The 17391-nt window shown below is 33.5% G+C and overlaps 1 protein-coding gene across 2 annotated transcripts in view; it reads right to left on the bottom strand.

Annotated features, from left to right (window-relative positions):
* Positions 1–15071, bottom strand: part of LOC111504542 (GTP-binding protein Di-Ras1) — a 100474-nt gene extending 85403 nt beyond the window's left edge. The window contains exons 1-2 of one of the 2 annotated variants that reach the window (XM_074176968.1): positions 15028–15068; positions 14177–14228 (exon numbers count right to left, since the gene is read on the bottom strand). The gene's annotated coding sequence lies outside the window, so the exon portion shown is untranslated. Of the gene's footprint in view, positions 1–14176; positions 14229–15027 lie in introns of both variants that reach the window. The other variant, XM_074176967.1, reaches the window with a different exon arrangement.
* Positions 15072–17391: the final 2320 nt, after the last annotated feature.

Raw genomic sequence — 17391 nt, forward strand, 5'->3', positions numbered from 1 at the left:
GATTGGTGGAGTGACACAAAGACAGATTAAGTTCAGTGCCGAACTATGACAATATTAGTGGGGGAACTCATAGTTGCAAAAATCAATTGGACAATATAGTTTTTTCTTACTTTTATAGGACATGTAGTTTGTTATTGATGTTTATAATCATATTTCAAACCCTTTGTTTTTTTTAATTATTCAAAATATTTTCATCAAGTATAAATATAATAAAATCCACTCGTTAATAGCCAAGCGAGTACTGAGTTGCGACAATATTGATTGATATTGATGAGTGGATATGTTATGGGAGATATTTTTTTTGGTTGGAATGTGATTTGTGGAAGTGAAGAAGTGAAGAATTTCAGAAATCATGTGTAATTAACTTCCTAACTTTTTTTATCAAATAATTTCAAAAATTTTGCGTGTTAAAGATGATTTTGTTAGGGAGAGAGCATATGCAGTCACTTTCCGTGTTATTATTTTGTCTAGTTTGATTGATGACTTATTCATTTTGTAGAAATTCATATTGAATATAGGACAGATGAAAATAACTTTTGTCTATTGGGAAAGAAAGTTTTTGGCTTTCTACTACTCCATCTTGATAAAAAAAAAAGGAGGATGAGGGAGTCTTCCAAAGAAAGGAAGGAAATAACTCTATACATGGGTGTGTAGATCATGCAAAGAAGTAACTTTCAGACACAAACTGAAAGAAAGTCCTCCTGAAACAGCTACTCTCATATAAACATTGAATTATATGAAAGAAAAAATTCTTTCGAAACAAATACTTCTATATGAATACTGAATTATATAGAAGATACTTTTCTCTACTCACTTTGTATTTCAAACATTCGTTGTGGAATAAAAATCAGATATCATTCACATGAGTTCTACTTTAAATGGATGGTAACAAATTGCACTTACATGGAACACTGCCATCCTCACTGGTATACACCGATGTTTCGCCTTAAGACACTTGCCCTGAGGCTCTTCAGTGCCAAATTGGATAACATTATAGAAAATACACACACTTCATTCATGAATGAAGTGTGTGTATTTCCTATAATGGTAATGTCTGAGAGTTACTTCTTTGATGATCTACACATCCATGTCTAGAGTTATTTCTTTCCTTTCTCAGGAAGACTCCCTCATCCTTCTTTTTTTTGTATCAAGATGGAGTAGTAGAAAGCCAAAAACTTTCTTTCCCAAAAATTAATCACTCCTAAAAAATATAACCCCTTTAAACTTTTGTCTAATTTCTACTAAGACTTGAAGCAAACTTCAAGTTTAATGAACCGAAATCGGTCGTAACAAATGAAAATCTTAGTAGAAATTAGACAAAAGTAATTTTTCCCTATCCTATATTCATTATTCCGCACCTAATGGTACTTAGTGTTATCGCCCGATGTTATCACTTTGTTTATGTTGGAGAAATCATAAGAGGTGGAGGTAGTTAGATAATATATATTCATATCTTTCTTGTGAGTGAATATCTATGGATACATGATAGCGAAGAATTACTGGATTTTTGGTAATTTCATACCAATACCAAAACATTCCAAGTGGTTGAAATGTTCTAATATTCCAATTTTTGACGCCTGATTAACTTGGAAAATTTTCCCCACATTGGTAAATATGAGGTGAATATAACGTGGACTGGTCTTCCTCCTGAACAGTAACGTGAAACTAACTAAAAATTTCAGTTGAGATATTCTGTCGGTTGACTTGGTTTCTTTCTAACATTACTTTCTCATCACTTCATACGAAAAATCACGTTTTTTCACCACATCACGAACAGGGGACAGGCATGCCGATTATCGTAATTGCAAATGTCAAACCCATATAGTCTTTCTGCACACTCTTTCGTCTCCGCAGAAACTCCAGTTTCCAATAATTATTAGGGTTATTTTTTTCCAATACGCCCCTCATCTTGTGACTTCAATCTCCGACCTACATTGAATTTAATAAGCGTGTTAACATCCAGCAATGGCTGCAGGCGATCTCTGTAGTAATGAGATCGAGGCCGTTACGACAGGAGTTTGCCAATTTATTCTGCAAAAAAAGTATAGCAAAGAGTTGCTCAAATTATCAGTGTATGAGATTTCGTAATATTCATTATTTGACAAATTTATCTAATGTATAATCTTATCTTGCAACCTTTCTTGCATATGAAAAAGTTTTTAAACACAGATACATCACTTCTATGTCTTCTGTCCCAAGAGAACAAGTACTGGATTCAAAAGTTTTATAGCTATTTTAATTTTTTCTTTTGTCTTTTGTCCCAAGAGAACAAGTACTGGATTCAAAAGTTTTATAGCTATTTTAATTTTTTCAACCAAGAAAAAAAATTAGCATTTACAAATATCCATCCAACATACTATAAATTGAAATTCCTTCGCCGTGTCTACTTTAATGTGATGATTAGAATGTGATGATTAGATTAGATTGTTGGAGAGCTGACCCATGGCCTGATTCACTGCGACCTTTTCAGATATATTGTGATGCTCCTTGATTGTGAGAGCTCATTATCTAGCTTGATCTCTTTGATGAGATTCTATAGCCTTGACACTGACCCCCTCATATAGCTGGCACCCTCTGGTTTCTCTTCCCCGCATCTTGCATGTCTCAGCCTTGCTATCGCTTCCCATTCACAGGATTGAGAGGATCATAGGCAATATGCAGAAAAAATAAACGTCTGGGCTGGAAAACGAAATAATTGGCCCTATTTTTATTAAAGAACATTTGACTGGTATTCAAACTTATTGGAAAATGTAATCGATCCACCATAACACAGTCCTTAGAACGCCAAGTTGATGAAGAAGTCAACCCGCTTTTGGATGAACAAAATTTACATTTTCAACAGGACGGCGCACCGCCACACTACGCATTGCATGTCCGACAGTGGCTCGATCAACGGTATCCTGACAAATGGATTGGCAGAAGAGGCGCTCTAGAATACCAGGCGAGATCTCCAGATTTAACGCCATTGGATTCATTTCTCTGGGGTTATTTGAAGGCGATGGTATACAAAACTCCCCCGCAGGACATTCAGGATCCAAGACCCAGGATTACTGACACATGCAGACAATTTAATAACGAAACATTTACAAAAGTTCGACAGGAATTCGAGAATATATTGTACTTCAGCTTAGCTACCAATGGTGAACATTTTGAACACCTAATAAAGAAAGGTACATTTATTTAATTGCAATAGATATTATTTAATTTTTTATTATAATTAATTTTCTTTTTGCCCTATTTTACGAGAACGGATCAACCAATTTCAGTTTTCTAAACGGGGTTGAGTGAGGATTTTTAAGATCTTCAAAATGATGTGTAACATGTGATGTTGTTGTGGAATTGGCCGCGGTGGTAGTGCGCCCGACTCACGATCGGAAGACCGAGGGTTCGATTCCTGCCTGTATGGGGGCGACAGCTGATTAACGGAAAAACAGATTTTTTTTAAAACAGACAGAAGATAGGGGGTGCCATTTAAAGTTATTAAGTGGCGATAGCTAGGGGTGAGGGGGTTAAACCTAAAATATCACTGGCACTGGTTTAAACTTCCCCCTCGATATCTAAATTGACGTGTTTTTTGCCAACGGCAAATTCTCCCTGCTAAACGAAGTACTAGGGGTGGGAAGTTTTGATATGAAGACACTGTATATTGTTTTCATGGTTGAAACTCCCAGCTCTCTAGCAATAGTCACATCTTGATGTGACTAACACCTCAAGTTAACTATCTATGTACAAACAGTGACATTTTGTACAATATATATTTTCAATGGTATCTCTCTCTATAGGTGAATTATTTAGTGTTTGTTTTGGAAATATTGAGAGCTGTGATATGAGTCACTCAAACTACTATGTGAACACAGCAGTTATCGAAATAACTAACTAGGGTTCCGTCAAAAAATGTGTGCTCAATTTGGGTTTTATGGCAAAATGAAATTGGGAGCATTTCAATAGACATCTTAACATAAACGCTTCTTCAGGCCTGTTTCTAAATATTCAACGAAGATGCTGTAGGTATATATCTTGATAAAAATCTAGAATGAAGCAATGTATACGAAGAAATGAGCTTCAAGTATTTTAATAGACCTTTTTGAAAAAGAGAATCGTGAACATCCACTCAACACATTATTTTATGAACTACAACTCACGATTTGATCTCCACAAACTTTATTTGAAAAATATATCACGACATGTTTCGCTAACACAGCACCTTCTTCAACAGTGATTTGAAACTAATTATATTCGTACGTAATTAGAGGAGGAAATATACATGATCTTCTGAAGAGTTATTTGACTGATCAGAAGTTAAATATATATGTAAATGGACATATCAGTGAGGTGAGAACTGTCAACTTTACAGTTCCACAACGAACTGTGTTAGGACCATATATAAACAGTTTATCATATCGGAATATAGAAGGAACAGTTATCAATTCCGCAAATGACACAAGGATAGTATATGTAGCAGGATATAGAGAAGATGTGAAAATCGTGGGCGAGACAAATTTTCAGTTGATCAAACAATGATTTCAGTGCATAATAAATTGCTCTCAATATGGATAAAACTCGTTGTCTATCATTAATATCTTACAACAACTGGAAAACCTGTATGTTGATGGAAATACAACAATACCTGAAGGATTGTCTGTCAAGTATTTTGATCTCGTACTAGATAGATACTAAGTCTGGAACAAACTTATTGATTACATACAAAAATATTAGTGGTCTGATTGGTCACTTGCATATCATAATTTTTGCGAGTGAATAAAAAATAATTTCTAAGTGCAGTACTTCTGTTTTATCCTCAAGATGTATCATTGATCATTCTAGGAATTTCATCACTGGAGCAAATGATAATCGCATTGTCATCACGCACAAACTATTCGTGACTAATATTCCTTCAAGAGATTCAGCCGAGCAAATGTGCATGTGTGTGCTTGTATACTCAGAGATCTATGCCGGTGGTTTCCTTCGCAATTATGCCTTGAACGTTATTCAAAGTAAATATTATGTTCAAACTAACAACGATGCTAGGTACTATTACGAGTGTTATTATAATTACGTTTAATATTGATGAAGCACTTCCGAGCAGGTGAATTTCAGACTAGGTTGTTGAAAATGTCAATAAAATTTCGCGAGAAGAAAAAAGGAAAACTTCAGATTTACTTACTATTTGTCTATTTCAAAATTATTTCCAATTCGAAGAAAAATTGTATTCATTCAGCGAAGGATTAATAATGGGAAACCCTGGCTAAAATTTTCATGGATAATCTAGAGAATGAATCCCTAATAATCAGTTAGTTAACAGTTTCCTGTACTGGTACAGATACGTAGATGATATTTCAGTCTGTTTTATTGATACAGCTAGTCAATTAGTTAGGTATGTCGAATATGTCAGTTCCATTCACCCGTCAATACAATCCTCCACTCTTATGGAAATTAACATAGAACATGTTTTTGCAATTTTCCACCAACCATCTCATAGAGACATTATCATACATAATTCCTCAACACACCTCCACCAGCATAAAGTAGCTGCGTTTAATAGTATGCTTCACAGACTATTGAATATTACACTGTCGGAAAGTGATTTTCAGAGAGAGCTAAGTTTCATCAAGCAAATCGCTGTCAACAACGGTCACAAGGTAGATATTATTTACTCTTTTCTTGGACCAGGTCTACTCGACTTCAAGAAACGATAGCGTTCGCAATAGAACATTGTCACAATGTTTATTTAAAAAAGGAATGCTTGGACGTGGCTTACAGAACAAATTATAGTTTAAGCAAGTTAAAAACGATAAAGACAAAATTTCAATGTCGGAAGATCAGGTTGACTTGTGGCTGTTGTCCAAAACTTTATATTAGCGAAACAGGAAGAGAAAACTTTGAAACTCAATCTTTTAGAATGTTAAGAAATGAATAAAATTTAGAATTTGGGTTATTTACTGAATGACCAAATAGAAAATTGAATAATTTACGTCACTGAATATTTTTTCAAATGGTTAAAACTGGTAATCAACTGATATATAAGCTCAGGTAATTTCATTCATTACAGGTTTATTTGAATGAGGCTTTACACATTTTTTTCTTTTCTTATGTTAATTTTAACTGATTTATTTTCAAACACATGTACACATTCAACAGGTATTTCAAATAGTAAAAATATGTAAAGCATTGAATATGTAGATTTCAGTTAGTGAAGACACGCCTGCAGAAGCTATTATGAAGCGAAACATGTGTTGCGTTTTTGTAAAATTGTTAAGTGAAAATCTCACAGTAAACTGTTTTTGGAATACGTTATGGATTTTTATCAAGTATCGGCCAATTCCATCATCATTTTGTATTATATCAAAATATACCGATCTGCTTGATCTGAATAATATTTATTTCAGCATAATATATTTGCATTGATTTTGATAAATTGAGTTGTTTCAACGTAAAAGCATGTTTATTACAAATGCTATTTTGAAAATTACTCAAATGAATGCATTCATTTATTTTAGTCAAAACTCATAGTTCAAAATACTGGTTATAATCTATTATGTAACTACAAATAACAACTATTATTGCTTAGGATTTTGCAACAATGTGAACTCTCATGAAAATGAGCCTTTTTCATTGGACTTGGCAACAATGGGTTAGACTTGCAGTCAGTGAATTTTTCATTTGCAGTCTTGATGAAAACATGGCTCGAGAAAAATGCTATTCGAATGAAATTTCTTGCGCTTTTCAATTAGTTCAATTAATTAATTTTCACTACTGTATATGAATGTATTATAAAGTAGTATTATAGAGCTTCTATCGAAATATAATCCCCATGGTAGGAGACAATGAAAAATGTGAATACCAAACTTTATTTTGAGAATAAATGTATTTCAAAGATACACTCATTTTGCCAAATATGTCAATCAATTCTTATATATATATATATATATATATATATATATATATATATATATATATATATATATATATATATATATATATATATATATATATATCTTCAGTTCGAATAAATATTTTTTCAATCCAATTACCTCAAACTATTGTTTTGATATATTCTAGAATGAAAAGAATAATCCAAGTGCCACAAATTGAAAATATTAAATTCGAATAAATATGTGATTCTAGTATCGAATGAACCAAAATAATTGAATTAAACTGATGAATTGAAATATTTCAACTGATATATTTTCAGGTCGAACAAATATTTGTTTTGAAATGGATAAATCGATTGTTTTGCTTGAAATGATAGGATTATCTCGCCATATCCAAATACGAATGTGTTGAACTGAATTTTAATGCTTTTGATACAAAACAATTGTTTCTTTGAAATTTCCCATCGGGTACAAAAAATAAGTAGATAATAGTTAAAATGGCAGCGAACGAGTATAAAATTTACTGAGAGAGTGAAAATCTGAGCAAGTCGTGTCACTTCTAGCGTTATACAGAAAAAACTCAGAAATGCAAACAAATTGAGTTCTTGGCAAACACAATTACACTACATTCACTCAATCAACCGCTGTGTGAACCGGTGGTTCGAACCGCAAGGCCGGATGATCTGTTTCCACTTTCTATCGTCCAACCTGTGTCACGAATCATACGTCAAATGTTAGGACCTTGTTAATCCCCAGTTTTTTGGTCAAAATTCAACTATTTTACAGCTTTTATCACTTTCTTGGTTGTTGATGTCATGGGGCGTCCAAGGCGAGCTTTGTCATTCACATATTCTCAACCTTCGGTGAAAAGCTTGTTCCACTTGTGAACAATTTTTTGACTCATAGTACAATCACCGTATGCCACTGACAACGTTTCAAGTGTTTTTGAGCACTCAATTTCATTTTTCACACAAAATTTGATGCAGAAAATCGTCGAACACGCAAAACACTTCTAACTTTTATATCTCTCATCAAAAAACTGAACATTCTAAATAGCTAAAACTGCAAACCTATGTTAGAGACGAGAAAATGGAAAAATCTATAATCGAATCTGCGTAGCTCGCAAAATTTGAACATTTACCTTATTTTTTCAACAGTCACGCATGAAGGATATGACCCAAAAAGTGCAACCAAAGTGAATAAAATGTTTTGGGGTGAAAGGATTACACATATCTTGTTACAAATTCAAGTTCTTCTTTTATGAATTGACAGTTTGGTGAGGTATTCTCAAAAAATGTTCACTAATGGAAGAACATGTATGATGATATAGAAGAATGATATGCTAAAATACAGGGTGTTAATTAAGTATGTACCATAAATTTAACAGACGATTTTTTAGGTAATTTTAAGACGAAATGTTCATACAAGCATTGGTCCACAAATGCTTCGTTCTCAAGATATAGGGTGTTAAAACAAAATAAAAAAAAAGTTATTCGAAAATATCTTAAATATCCTTTAACTAATTTTGTTGTGATTTGGCGTCTCGAGCGGGATTTGAACGGTTTTGTCTTAAAAATGTACGCCATTGACTTTTGTGCAATTTTTATTATTTCTCTGGATTTATCAATTAGAAATACAACTTTTTCGTTTCTAGAAATTTTTTCGTATCTTGCTTAGTTTTTAAGAAAAAAAAGTCGACCTAATTGCATATCCCTGGACCTCACAAGGAATAATATGGGGAATTGAATGTTTCTTTTGGAAATTATTATTTTTACAATTTTTCATCACTTATTATAACAACAAATATTAAATAACATTAACATCTAGACTAACGAATTGCACTAAATTAAGTGTTGGAAATGACCTCCTTCGGCTTCAATACAACCGCCTAGCCGCCGAATTATTGAATTTCGCACTTTTCTGCAAATGCTATAAAGAATAATCAAGGGTTGCCTTGGAAAACGATTGCAGCATTTAATAAACAACTTGACAGTTGTTGTCAACTTTATAAGAGTTTATAATTCTTATAAAAAGTGTGTTTAGTGATTATTTTTCGAACCATTTTTGTAAAACATGGTTCCATTTACTATCAGTGAAATGGCAGATATGCATTTCTGTTATGGAATGGCTCACGGAAACTTGAATGCTGCAAGACGCATTTACCATGAACGATTTCTTCAGCGTGTAGTGCCTAATAGAAGAACTTTTCTACGTCTCCATGCACGACTTTCTGAAACAGGCAGCTTCAAAAGATCCGGAATAGCAGAGCATGTTTGGAATCATCAACATAAAATCAAATGGGCTCAAGCTGAAATTATCCACAAAGAGGAACACTAGTTTAAGAGAAAATTCAAGGAAGCCGCGTATATGTTCTCCAACAACGCATTTAGTCAAGCTAGCCTAAAGATACGTAACATATGGAAACCTCTTATCCAGCGGAAAAACGACCAACTCCCGCCAAACGGTCATCTCCCGCTAAAACCAATGAAGCGTAAAGAGGGAATGGGTGAAAGCACCGGAATGACCTATAAATATTTTTATTTTTCATTTTTGTTAATAATACTTTTTAATTTTCAGCTTTTATTAATATTTCAATTTTTTATTTTCTGGTTGTAGCTTGTATGTTATTTCCGTGTAATTTATGTTTTTATTTTAATAAAATTGTTATTTTCGGTTAATCTCTTTATTTTTTTCAGGGTTTTCAAATAAATTTATATTATATTAGACAATGGTGAAATATAGCTGATGAAATATAGCTTTTTCTAATTGGTTACGCGGTAAATAAGAAGAAATCCAGGTTTCCTAAGTCGAATATTGTTTACAGAGGAAGCTTGTTTTTCTCGCAATGCAATTATTAACTTCCACAACAATCCCATTTGGGCTGAAAACAATCCAGACGCCTTGATAGAAAATAATTTTCAAGAACAGTTTTCTTTAAATATTTGGGTTGGAATTGTCGGTGACCATCTCATTGGGATTCTTCCTTCCACCTAGACTTAATGGAGAAAAATACCGAAGGTTTTCAGTATTTGTTTTACCTGGACTTTTAGAAGAAATTCCAGTCATGGAAATATTCCGTATATGGTACATGCACGATGGTGCCCACACTTTAGTGTAGTTACATGGCAATTTTTGGATGAAAATGACCATAATCGCTTGATTGGGAAAACAGGCCCACCCGTGGTCACCTCGCTCGCCCGAAATGAATCCCTTAGATTATTTTCTCTGGGGACACCTCAAAGCGTTGGTATACAAAACTGCTATTCAAAGTGATGAGGATTTACGGAATAAAATCATTAATTCATGTGACATAATGGAAAATACGCCAGGTATTCTCAGAAGAGTGCGAAATTCAATGATGCGGTGGCTTAATTTAGTGCAATTTTTTAGTCTAGATGTTAATGTCATTTAATATTTGTTGTTATTGTTACATAATTAGTAATGAAAAATTGTAAAAATAATAATTTTCAAATTAATTCCCCATATTATTCCTTGTGAGGTCCAGGGATATGCAATTAGGTAGACTATTTTTTCTTAAAAACTAGATAAGAAACGAAAAATGTCGAAAGACAAAAAAGTTGTATTTCTAATTGCTTAATCCAAAGAAATAATGAAAATTGCACAAAAGTCAGTGGCGTACATTTTTAAGTAAAAAATATTCGTTCAAATCCCGCTCGAGACGCTACTGGACTTAATAAATTGAATCACGTTCGGGCTAAATTAGTTCCTTAATGTTGTAAATATCATTGACAAATTACAACAAAATGAGGTGAAGGATATTTAAGATATTTACGAATAACTTTTTTAATTTTAATTTTACCACCCTGTATCTTGAGAACGAAGGATTTGCGGACCCATGTTTATATGAACATTTCGTCTTAAAATTACCTAAAGAATCGTCTGTTGAATTCATGGTACATACTCTTTATATTACTGAACATTAATATTTAATCTAATATATTGCTTGATCCCATTAGCAAAATTTTTTAAGCAATTACATGAAGAGGAAGAGAAATCATGGTGTATACTCTCAGAAATAAATCTGGAGGAATTTTCGATGTTTTTGTTCAGCTACTTTTATTTTTTATCTCCAACCCAGTTGCTCTATATCCAGTTTGATGCTGTTTTCATTTAGACTGCTGAATTTTCAAGGGGTTGAGTTAGGTTAGGTCTAAAGTAAGTGGGTCTATTCGACCCTACACCGCAACCCGCAAGGTTTTATTGTGGCTCACACCTATTCACACTCGACCAAATAAACCCAGCCTCTTGAGCTGGTGAGTGGTCTTTCAGGTCAGATGGTAAGAGTACGGCTCTGCCGAATTCTAAAAACCTGATTCGGTCCCCAGAAAGGCAGGCACAATGAATATGCTCTGCTGTTTCATCATTTACCAAACAGAGGCGACACACACTGTCTTCCGACAGTCCGAGTCTCTGCATATGATGATTCAAATGACAGTGACCTGTAAGAAGGCCTGTTAGACATCGTAGTTCATCCCTACTGTAGTCCAACAACTGTTTGGTATCAAGCTTCGAAGGGTGAATAAACGCCTTGGAGTTAGCCATTCTTGGAAGATTCTGCCAGAAGTCCATAAATCTTCTTGCCATCCAGGTGTTCAATGTTTGTTTGTCAAAGCCTAAAGCGACGCCGATGACAGGTTCTGGTCAGATGAAGCTGCTTGCAGCTCCTTCCTTTGCAAGGGAGTCAGCAGCTTCATCACCTTCCGGGCCAGTATGGCCGGGAATCAGGACCAGAGACAATCTGTTAAGTCTTCCTATCGGGGAGAGTCGATTTTGGCAATTTGATACCAATTTAAACATTGCTCGATAGGAGCCAAGAGCTTCCAACGCGGCGCCGCTTGACTGTCCGAGAGTATTTTTATTGACTTGTGTATGAGGTTGGATTCATCCAATCTCTCAGCACACAATTCAATAGCGTCAATTTCCACTTGAAATACAGTCGCATAAGTTCCTAGGCAGGTAGATATCTTTCTGGGTCTGCGACTAAAATCACTTGCACTAGAACCGCAAGGTATTTTTGATCCATCTGTGAACCAACAACTATCTGATCTTGAGGGGTTATCAGATATCTCCCAAAAATGTATAATTTTTATAATCCTGAAGTAGAGAAAGCGTTTTAGCCTTACCCCATCAGTCTCGAATGGTGCATTATGAAAATGTTCGAAAAGTGAAAGCAACGATCCTAGTGGGGGGTGATTTTCCAAATGTTCTCATGAACTTGTCATGCTGTACAAAATATTTGATTCCATGGTGCGCTAACAGCAGAACATCGCTATCTGTTTGAATTGAAAGGGTATATTTCTAGGAGAGAATAATTTTTGCAAAGGAAAGGTTTTGGCTTTCAACTTCTGTATCTTCCGAAGAAAAAAAAGGCACACATGTTTTGTATAAAAATGGAGAAGAAAGCCAAAACCTTTTTCTTTATCTCTATCTGTTGTTGGATCACGAATATTTGTTTGGTGAGAAAATATTCTATAATTTGTTACATTTTTGAGATGCCATTCACGTTTTTCTGATATCTTTTACCCGAATATTCGAATTATTGAGTAGCCAATTGTCAAACAAAATTGTATATGCAGGGGACAATAGATTAGAGTTGAAATGTTACCACAATATGTTGATAACTGGAAACAGTAACTAATAAAAGTAAAAAACAACGTTAATTGAACTGCCAATACAAAACAATGCATGAAAATCAACAACAAAAATAAATAACAATTCTAAACTTCGAAATTAAATCTGATTTCATGTATTCAACGACGACACAACTAATTTATATTGCAACTCTTGGTGAATGTATTAACGAGCCAAACAGAAAGGCCAGGAAAAGCTCGAGATACATATCTGAAAGTGGTTGTAATAATATACGATCAATTCTGGTTTTTATTAAATGGTCACTTTGAATTTTGCCATAAGTTTGCAGATGTACTGCGTCATACCTACAATAAACTAAATATAAAAACGATGAAAAAATGTAAGGTCGTGCTCAGAATCAATTTTTATGAAAAAAGTTTGAATACACATAGGTCAGGAAATTGTTTCCAGGAAACAGGATACTGAACTTTCATAAAAAATGACTTTTTCATATTTATATCGTAAAATCCGTTGTCACAACAATAAATGTAAGTTGACAAATGACAAACATCGCAAACAATCAGTTGTTACTTCTTCAGTGCACAGCATACCAGCTGTTTTTACGCACTTTTCCTTTATTTGTGAAAAACAAAGCAAGGGATGAAAAAGTTTCATTTCGAGATGTTTTACCCAGAAATTAAATGTTACAAGAAACATCAATGGAGTACATCTTTTTGATCAATGATGTTGGATGAACTAGAGCCATCACTGGACTAAATAATTTGTATCTGATGAGGGCTAAATGAATTCCTCATCACTGAAAATAACATTGGGCAAATTTTACTAGAATCGGGAAAGAGATATTTACAAAACTGAAACAAAAAAGAACTTTTCATAAGAGTTCAACACCCAATAACAATGAATTTTTGGGTTAATATGAATTTTTCATAAAATCAGCCTATAGGAGGCCCTCACATTTTCCACCACGATTACAAAACACCCTATAAACTATACTTTTTCAACTTTTGATGACGCCAACTAGGTTAGTGGTACACGCGTCGAGAAGATACTTGCATTTATTTCAATACAGTATTTTTCAAGTATATGTATATTTTGGTAAATTATTTCGTTTTTGTTACATAACTCATTTTTTTGCTCATTGTATAATCACTTCCTGATGACGTACACTGTGAAAATGTTTTCATTCCAAATAATCAAAGCTGCAGGATATGATTAATGACAAATGTTCATCGTTTTTCCTTAATGTCCACATCGCATTCGAAGTGAATCTCTGCAGGAAACCTCTCAGCAAAACGCAGGGGTTGATAGAGAATTTCATGACGAAGTATACTGCATTACGCTTTTAAGAAGTTGTACGATAATCAGAGCAGTCTCTGCCTTTTTCATTCGATGAGGTAAATCTTTAATTGCTTTGGAAAAATGATATAACTAAACGGGATATAGGTACATTCAAAATTTTTGAAAAAGCTCAGTTATGAAGCTCATTGTAGTGATGCTTATTTTTTTACACTTTTGGAGCCAATTTTTCTTTCGACATTTAGATACAATCAGTTTTACGAAGGACTTTTCCTTTCGTGTAATTCAATGTTTACAGGAAAGTAGTTGTTTCAAGAGGGTTTTTCCTCTAGTTTATATTAGAAAAAATCTCATGTGTATTCTCTACATATCTGGTCAAAAAGTTTCATCCTTACCAAAAGACGTGGTGGGATAGGCCGATACTTGGTGAAAATCCATAACGTATACCTACAAATATCTTCTCTTAATACCATCAAATACCTTGGAATTATGATAGATACACATATGTGATTAGCCATTCGTCAGTGCTAGTAGCTAATGAGCTCGAAACCGGTCTGCAAGTGTGCCCGTTCCAAAATTGAAGGTCGATTCAGTTCAGTTGTATTGCCAATTGCATATGCAGGAAATTTTCTGTGAAGATTCCTGCCCTGACGCCTGTCGGATATAATCCAACGCTCTTCGTGGTATTAGCCAGGGGCGTGGTTGTTTTCTGATAGGTGTCAGTCCATTCAACCTACTGTGTAAGTATATTTGAGACTGGCTTGATTGTTTGAAGTTCATTTCTTTGGATTTGTTTACTGCCAACCTTCAAGCAAAGCACACTGACTAATAAGAAAGTCAACCGTACTTCTAAGGACAGTTGAGTGATTCAGCATAGCGCCACCGATGATACCTTGGCGGGTCGAAACAGCACTGTCCAGTGTTGGATTACAAGCTCATAAAATGATTCAAAATGAACACTGTTTTCAAACACTAAAACTACGATACTCCTTAAATTCAGGGAGAGTCTTCGACTTTTCAAAAAGACAATGCACTGTAACTGATGAAATCAGGTTTTTGAAAAGTTGAATGTTAAAACTATAGAGCTCTTCAATTTTCATGTAGTGGAAATTGGAGAGAAATTTTCAGTGTATTCTAATAATATGGTCATCAATCAAAAAATATTTTAAAAATCTTATATCCTCTAAGTTCTGAGTATTGAAAAAATATTTCGAACGATACTTGTATAATTGAAATAAAAACTCACTTGATGATCAGTTTGAGCAGGTACAGACTTGAATGGAAAACTGAAACAAAAATATATTTTATTACTGTTATGGAATATAAGGAATGGTTTTTTCAAAGAAATTGAAATATTGTAAAACTAGCTATCAAAATATAATATTCGTTTACGTTTTCTTAATTTATCTGATGGTTTTTCAGAAATATAATTCATTTTCAACTGAAATTGTATAATTCTTGCTTCGAACCTGTATGTTATATTTTTGAAAATAGGTCGTTTTTCGAATTGAACGAAGATATTCATGGATATAATACGAGAAATAAACATTTAATGTATATTTCATTTGCGAAAATAAATACTGCATATTTTGCTCCCAATTACATGGTCCACGGATTTTTAACAAACTCCCAGATATCATATAACAGCATAAGAATGTGGGATATTCCAAAAATATATGAAAAATTGTTCATTGGAGAAATGTTCAATTGAAAATTAATTTATGTAACTGCTTTATTTCAAATTTATTAAATTTTTCTAATACCTTTAATAACCCTTAGAATCAGGCTTGACAATTCCCATACATATAACTGTCAAAGGGAAATAAAGATTCATTATTATTATTAATAAGTTACTAGATATTTTGAATAGAATTCGAAACATTAATTTCACCCAGCTTTCCAATACGGTGAAACATGAAACATGCCTTCTTCGACGAGTGAATCTTTGCTAATGCAGATATTCAATAGAGTGCAAAAACGAATGACTGTAGGGCATAATTCAATATATGCCGTGGCATTAGACAGGTAAATTTATTTTTCGCAGACATTTGCCAAATATTATAACATAGAGGACAAGTTCCTCAGTTCACAGTACTAAGTTCATTGCATACTGCGACCGATGACATGGGTAGATTCAACTCATTCGTGGCATTTGGTAGTAATTTAATAAATGAATTGGGTGCTTCATTTCGTGATGGTATCCAGGTTGGTGCTGAAGAGGTAATAAGGCAAATGTTAATTCCGAAATATCGATTTACACCATTGAGGATGACAGTGCTCTTTGTAAGTGAAATTTTACCACTTTTGTATACTATATTGTGTAGCAATCCTGTGAATCATATCTGATTCAATTCCATAACGAATGTTTGAAGTACAAACTGAATAGAAAAAAGTGTTCTTTGTATATTAGAATACATGAAGATAGAGTAGTAGAAAGACAAAAAGCTTTATTTGAGCAATCAAAGCTGTTTGGAAATTATCGAATCACCAATTCAACGGTGAAAACCGCATATCGATATCTATCATCGTCTTTACATCATGTTTTTAAAAATGTGCATGTTTTTAAAAATGTGCATTTTCGAAAATTCTTGTTTTCATGAAAACATTGCTGAAGTACTTTTTTACGTACATTATATTGGTGTAAAAAACGTATGTTTTCAAATGAGATATCGATAGTTATTGATGGGAAACTAATTTTCTAATGAGACACCTTGTTTATTCCTGCATATTTCAATAGGAGCTTATAATTACATATATATATATATATATATATATATATATATATATATATATATATATATATATATATATATATATATATATATATATATATATTACAATGTAGGTTTTCACGGATGGTAGAATATGATGTGTTGTTCAGTTACACCTCTCGAAGCGAAGCAGTAACTCGTCTTGATAATGCCATCTGAGATGATGGCGAAACGTCGACTATCGAATAGTACAGAACGGATGAACACCCGGAAGAACAACACATCATATATTTCTACGAGATATGAAGAAAGTTCGGGAAAAACTTTTAGCTCAGTTATATGAGGAGCATATTCCAAAATTATTCTGAAATATACAGGGTGTCTCCCAAAAAAGTTACATACCAAAGTTATATTTTTTCTTATGGGACACCCTATATTTTTTTATATTTTCAGATACCATAGACAGAATACTATAGACATACATAAAACTGACGATTTCTGAAAAATTTTGAGAAATCTAAAAATACAGATCATAATTTAAAAATAATTTTCACCCTGTAACGTGTAACGAGCTGCTTGTGATTAAATGTATTGCTTAGCTCAAAGGTTGAAGTTAACTACCACATGAAGTTTTCAATGCAATATTATTCCGAGTGGCGAAAAAAATTGCTTCAAAATTTGGACACACATTTAATTGAATAAGTTCTTAAAGTTGAATGGAACACCCCGTATTCAGTGGCGTAATTTGACGCAGGAGTAGATTTCTTTCAAACTATATCAGGGTTCCCTATACCTATTTCTTCTGATTTTTACGCAAAAGTCGTTTTTATATTTTACTTATGAGTAATTTTTTTATCTTCAAAATGAAACACACAGTATTTTTTCATTTATCTGTGTAT

This window comes from Leptinotarsa decemlineata, unplaced genomic scaffold (genome assembly GCF_025532065.1).
Source record: "Leptinotarsa decemlineata unplaced genomic scaffold, Ldec_3_MD MMD2_tig00002082_RagTag_RagTag, whole genome shotgun sequence".
NCBI lineage: Eukaryota > Metazoa > Arthropoda > Insecta > Coleoptera > Chrysomelidae > Leptinotarsa > Leptinotarsa decemlineata.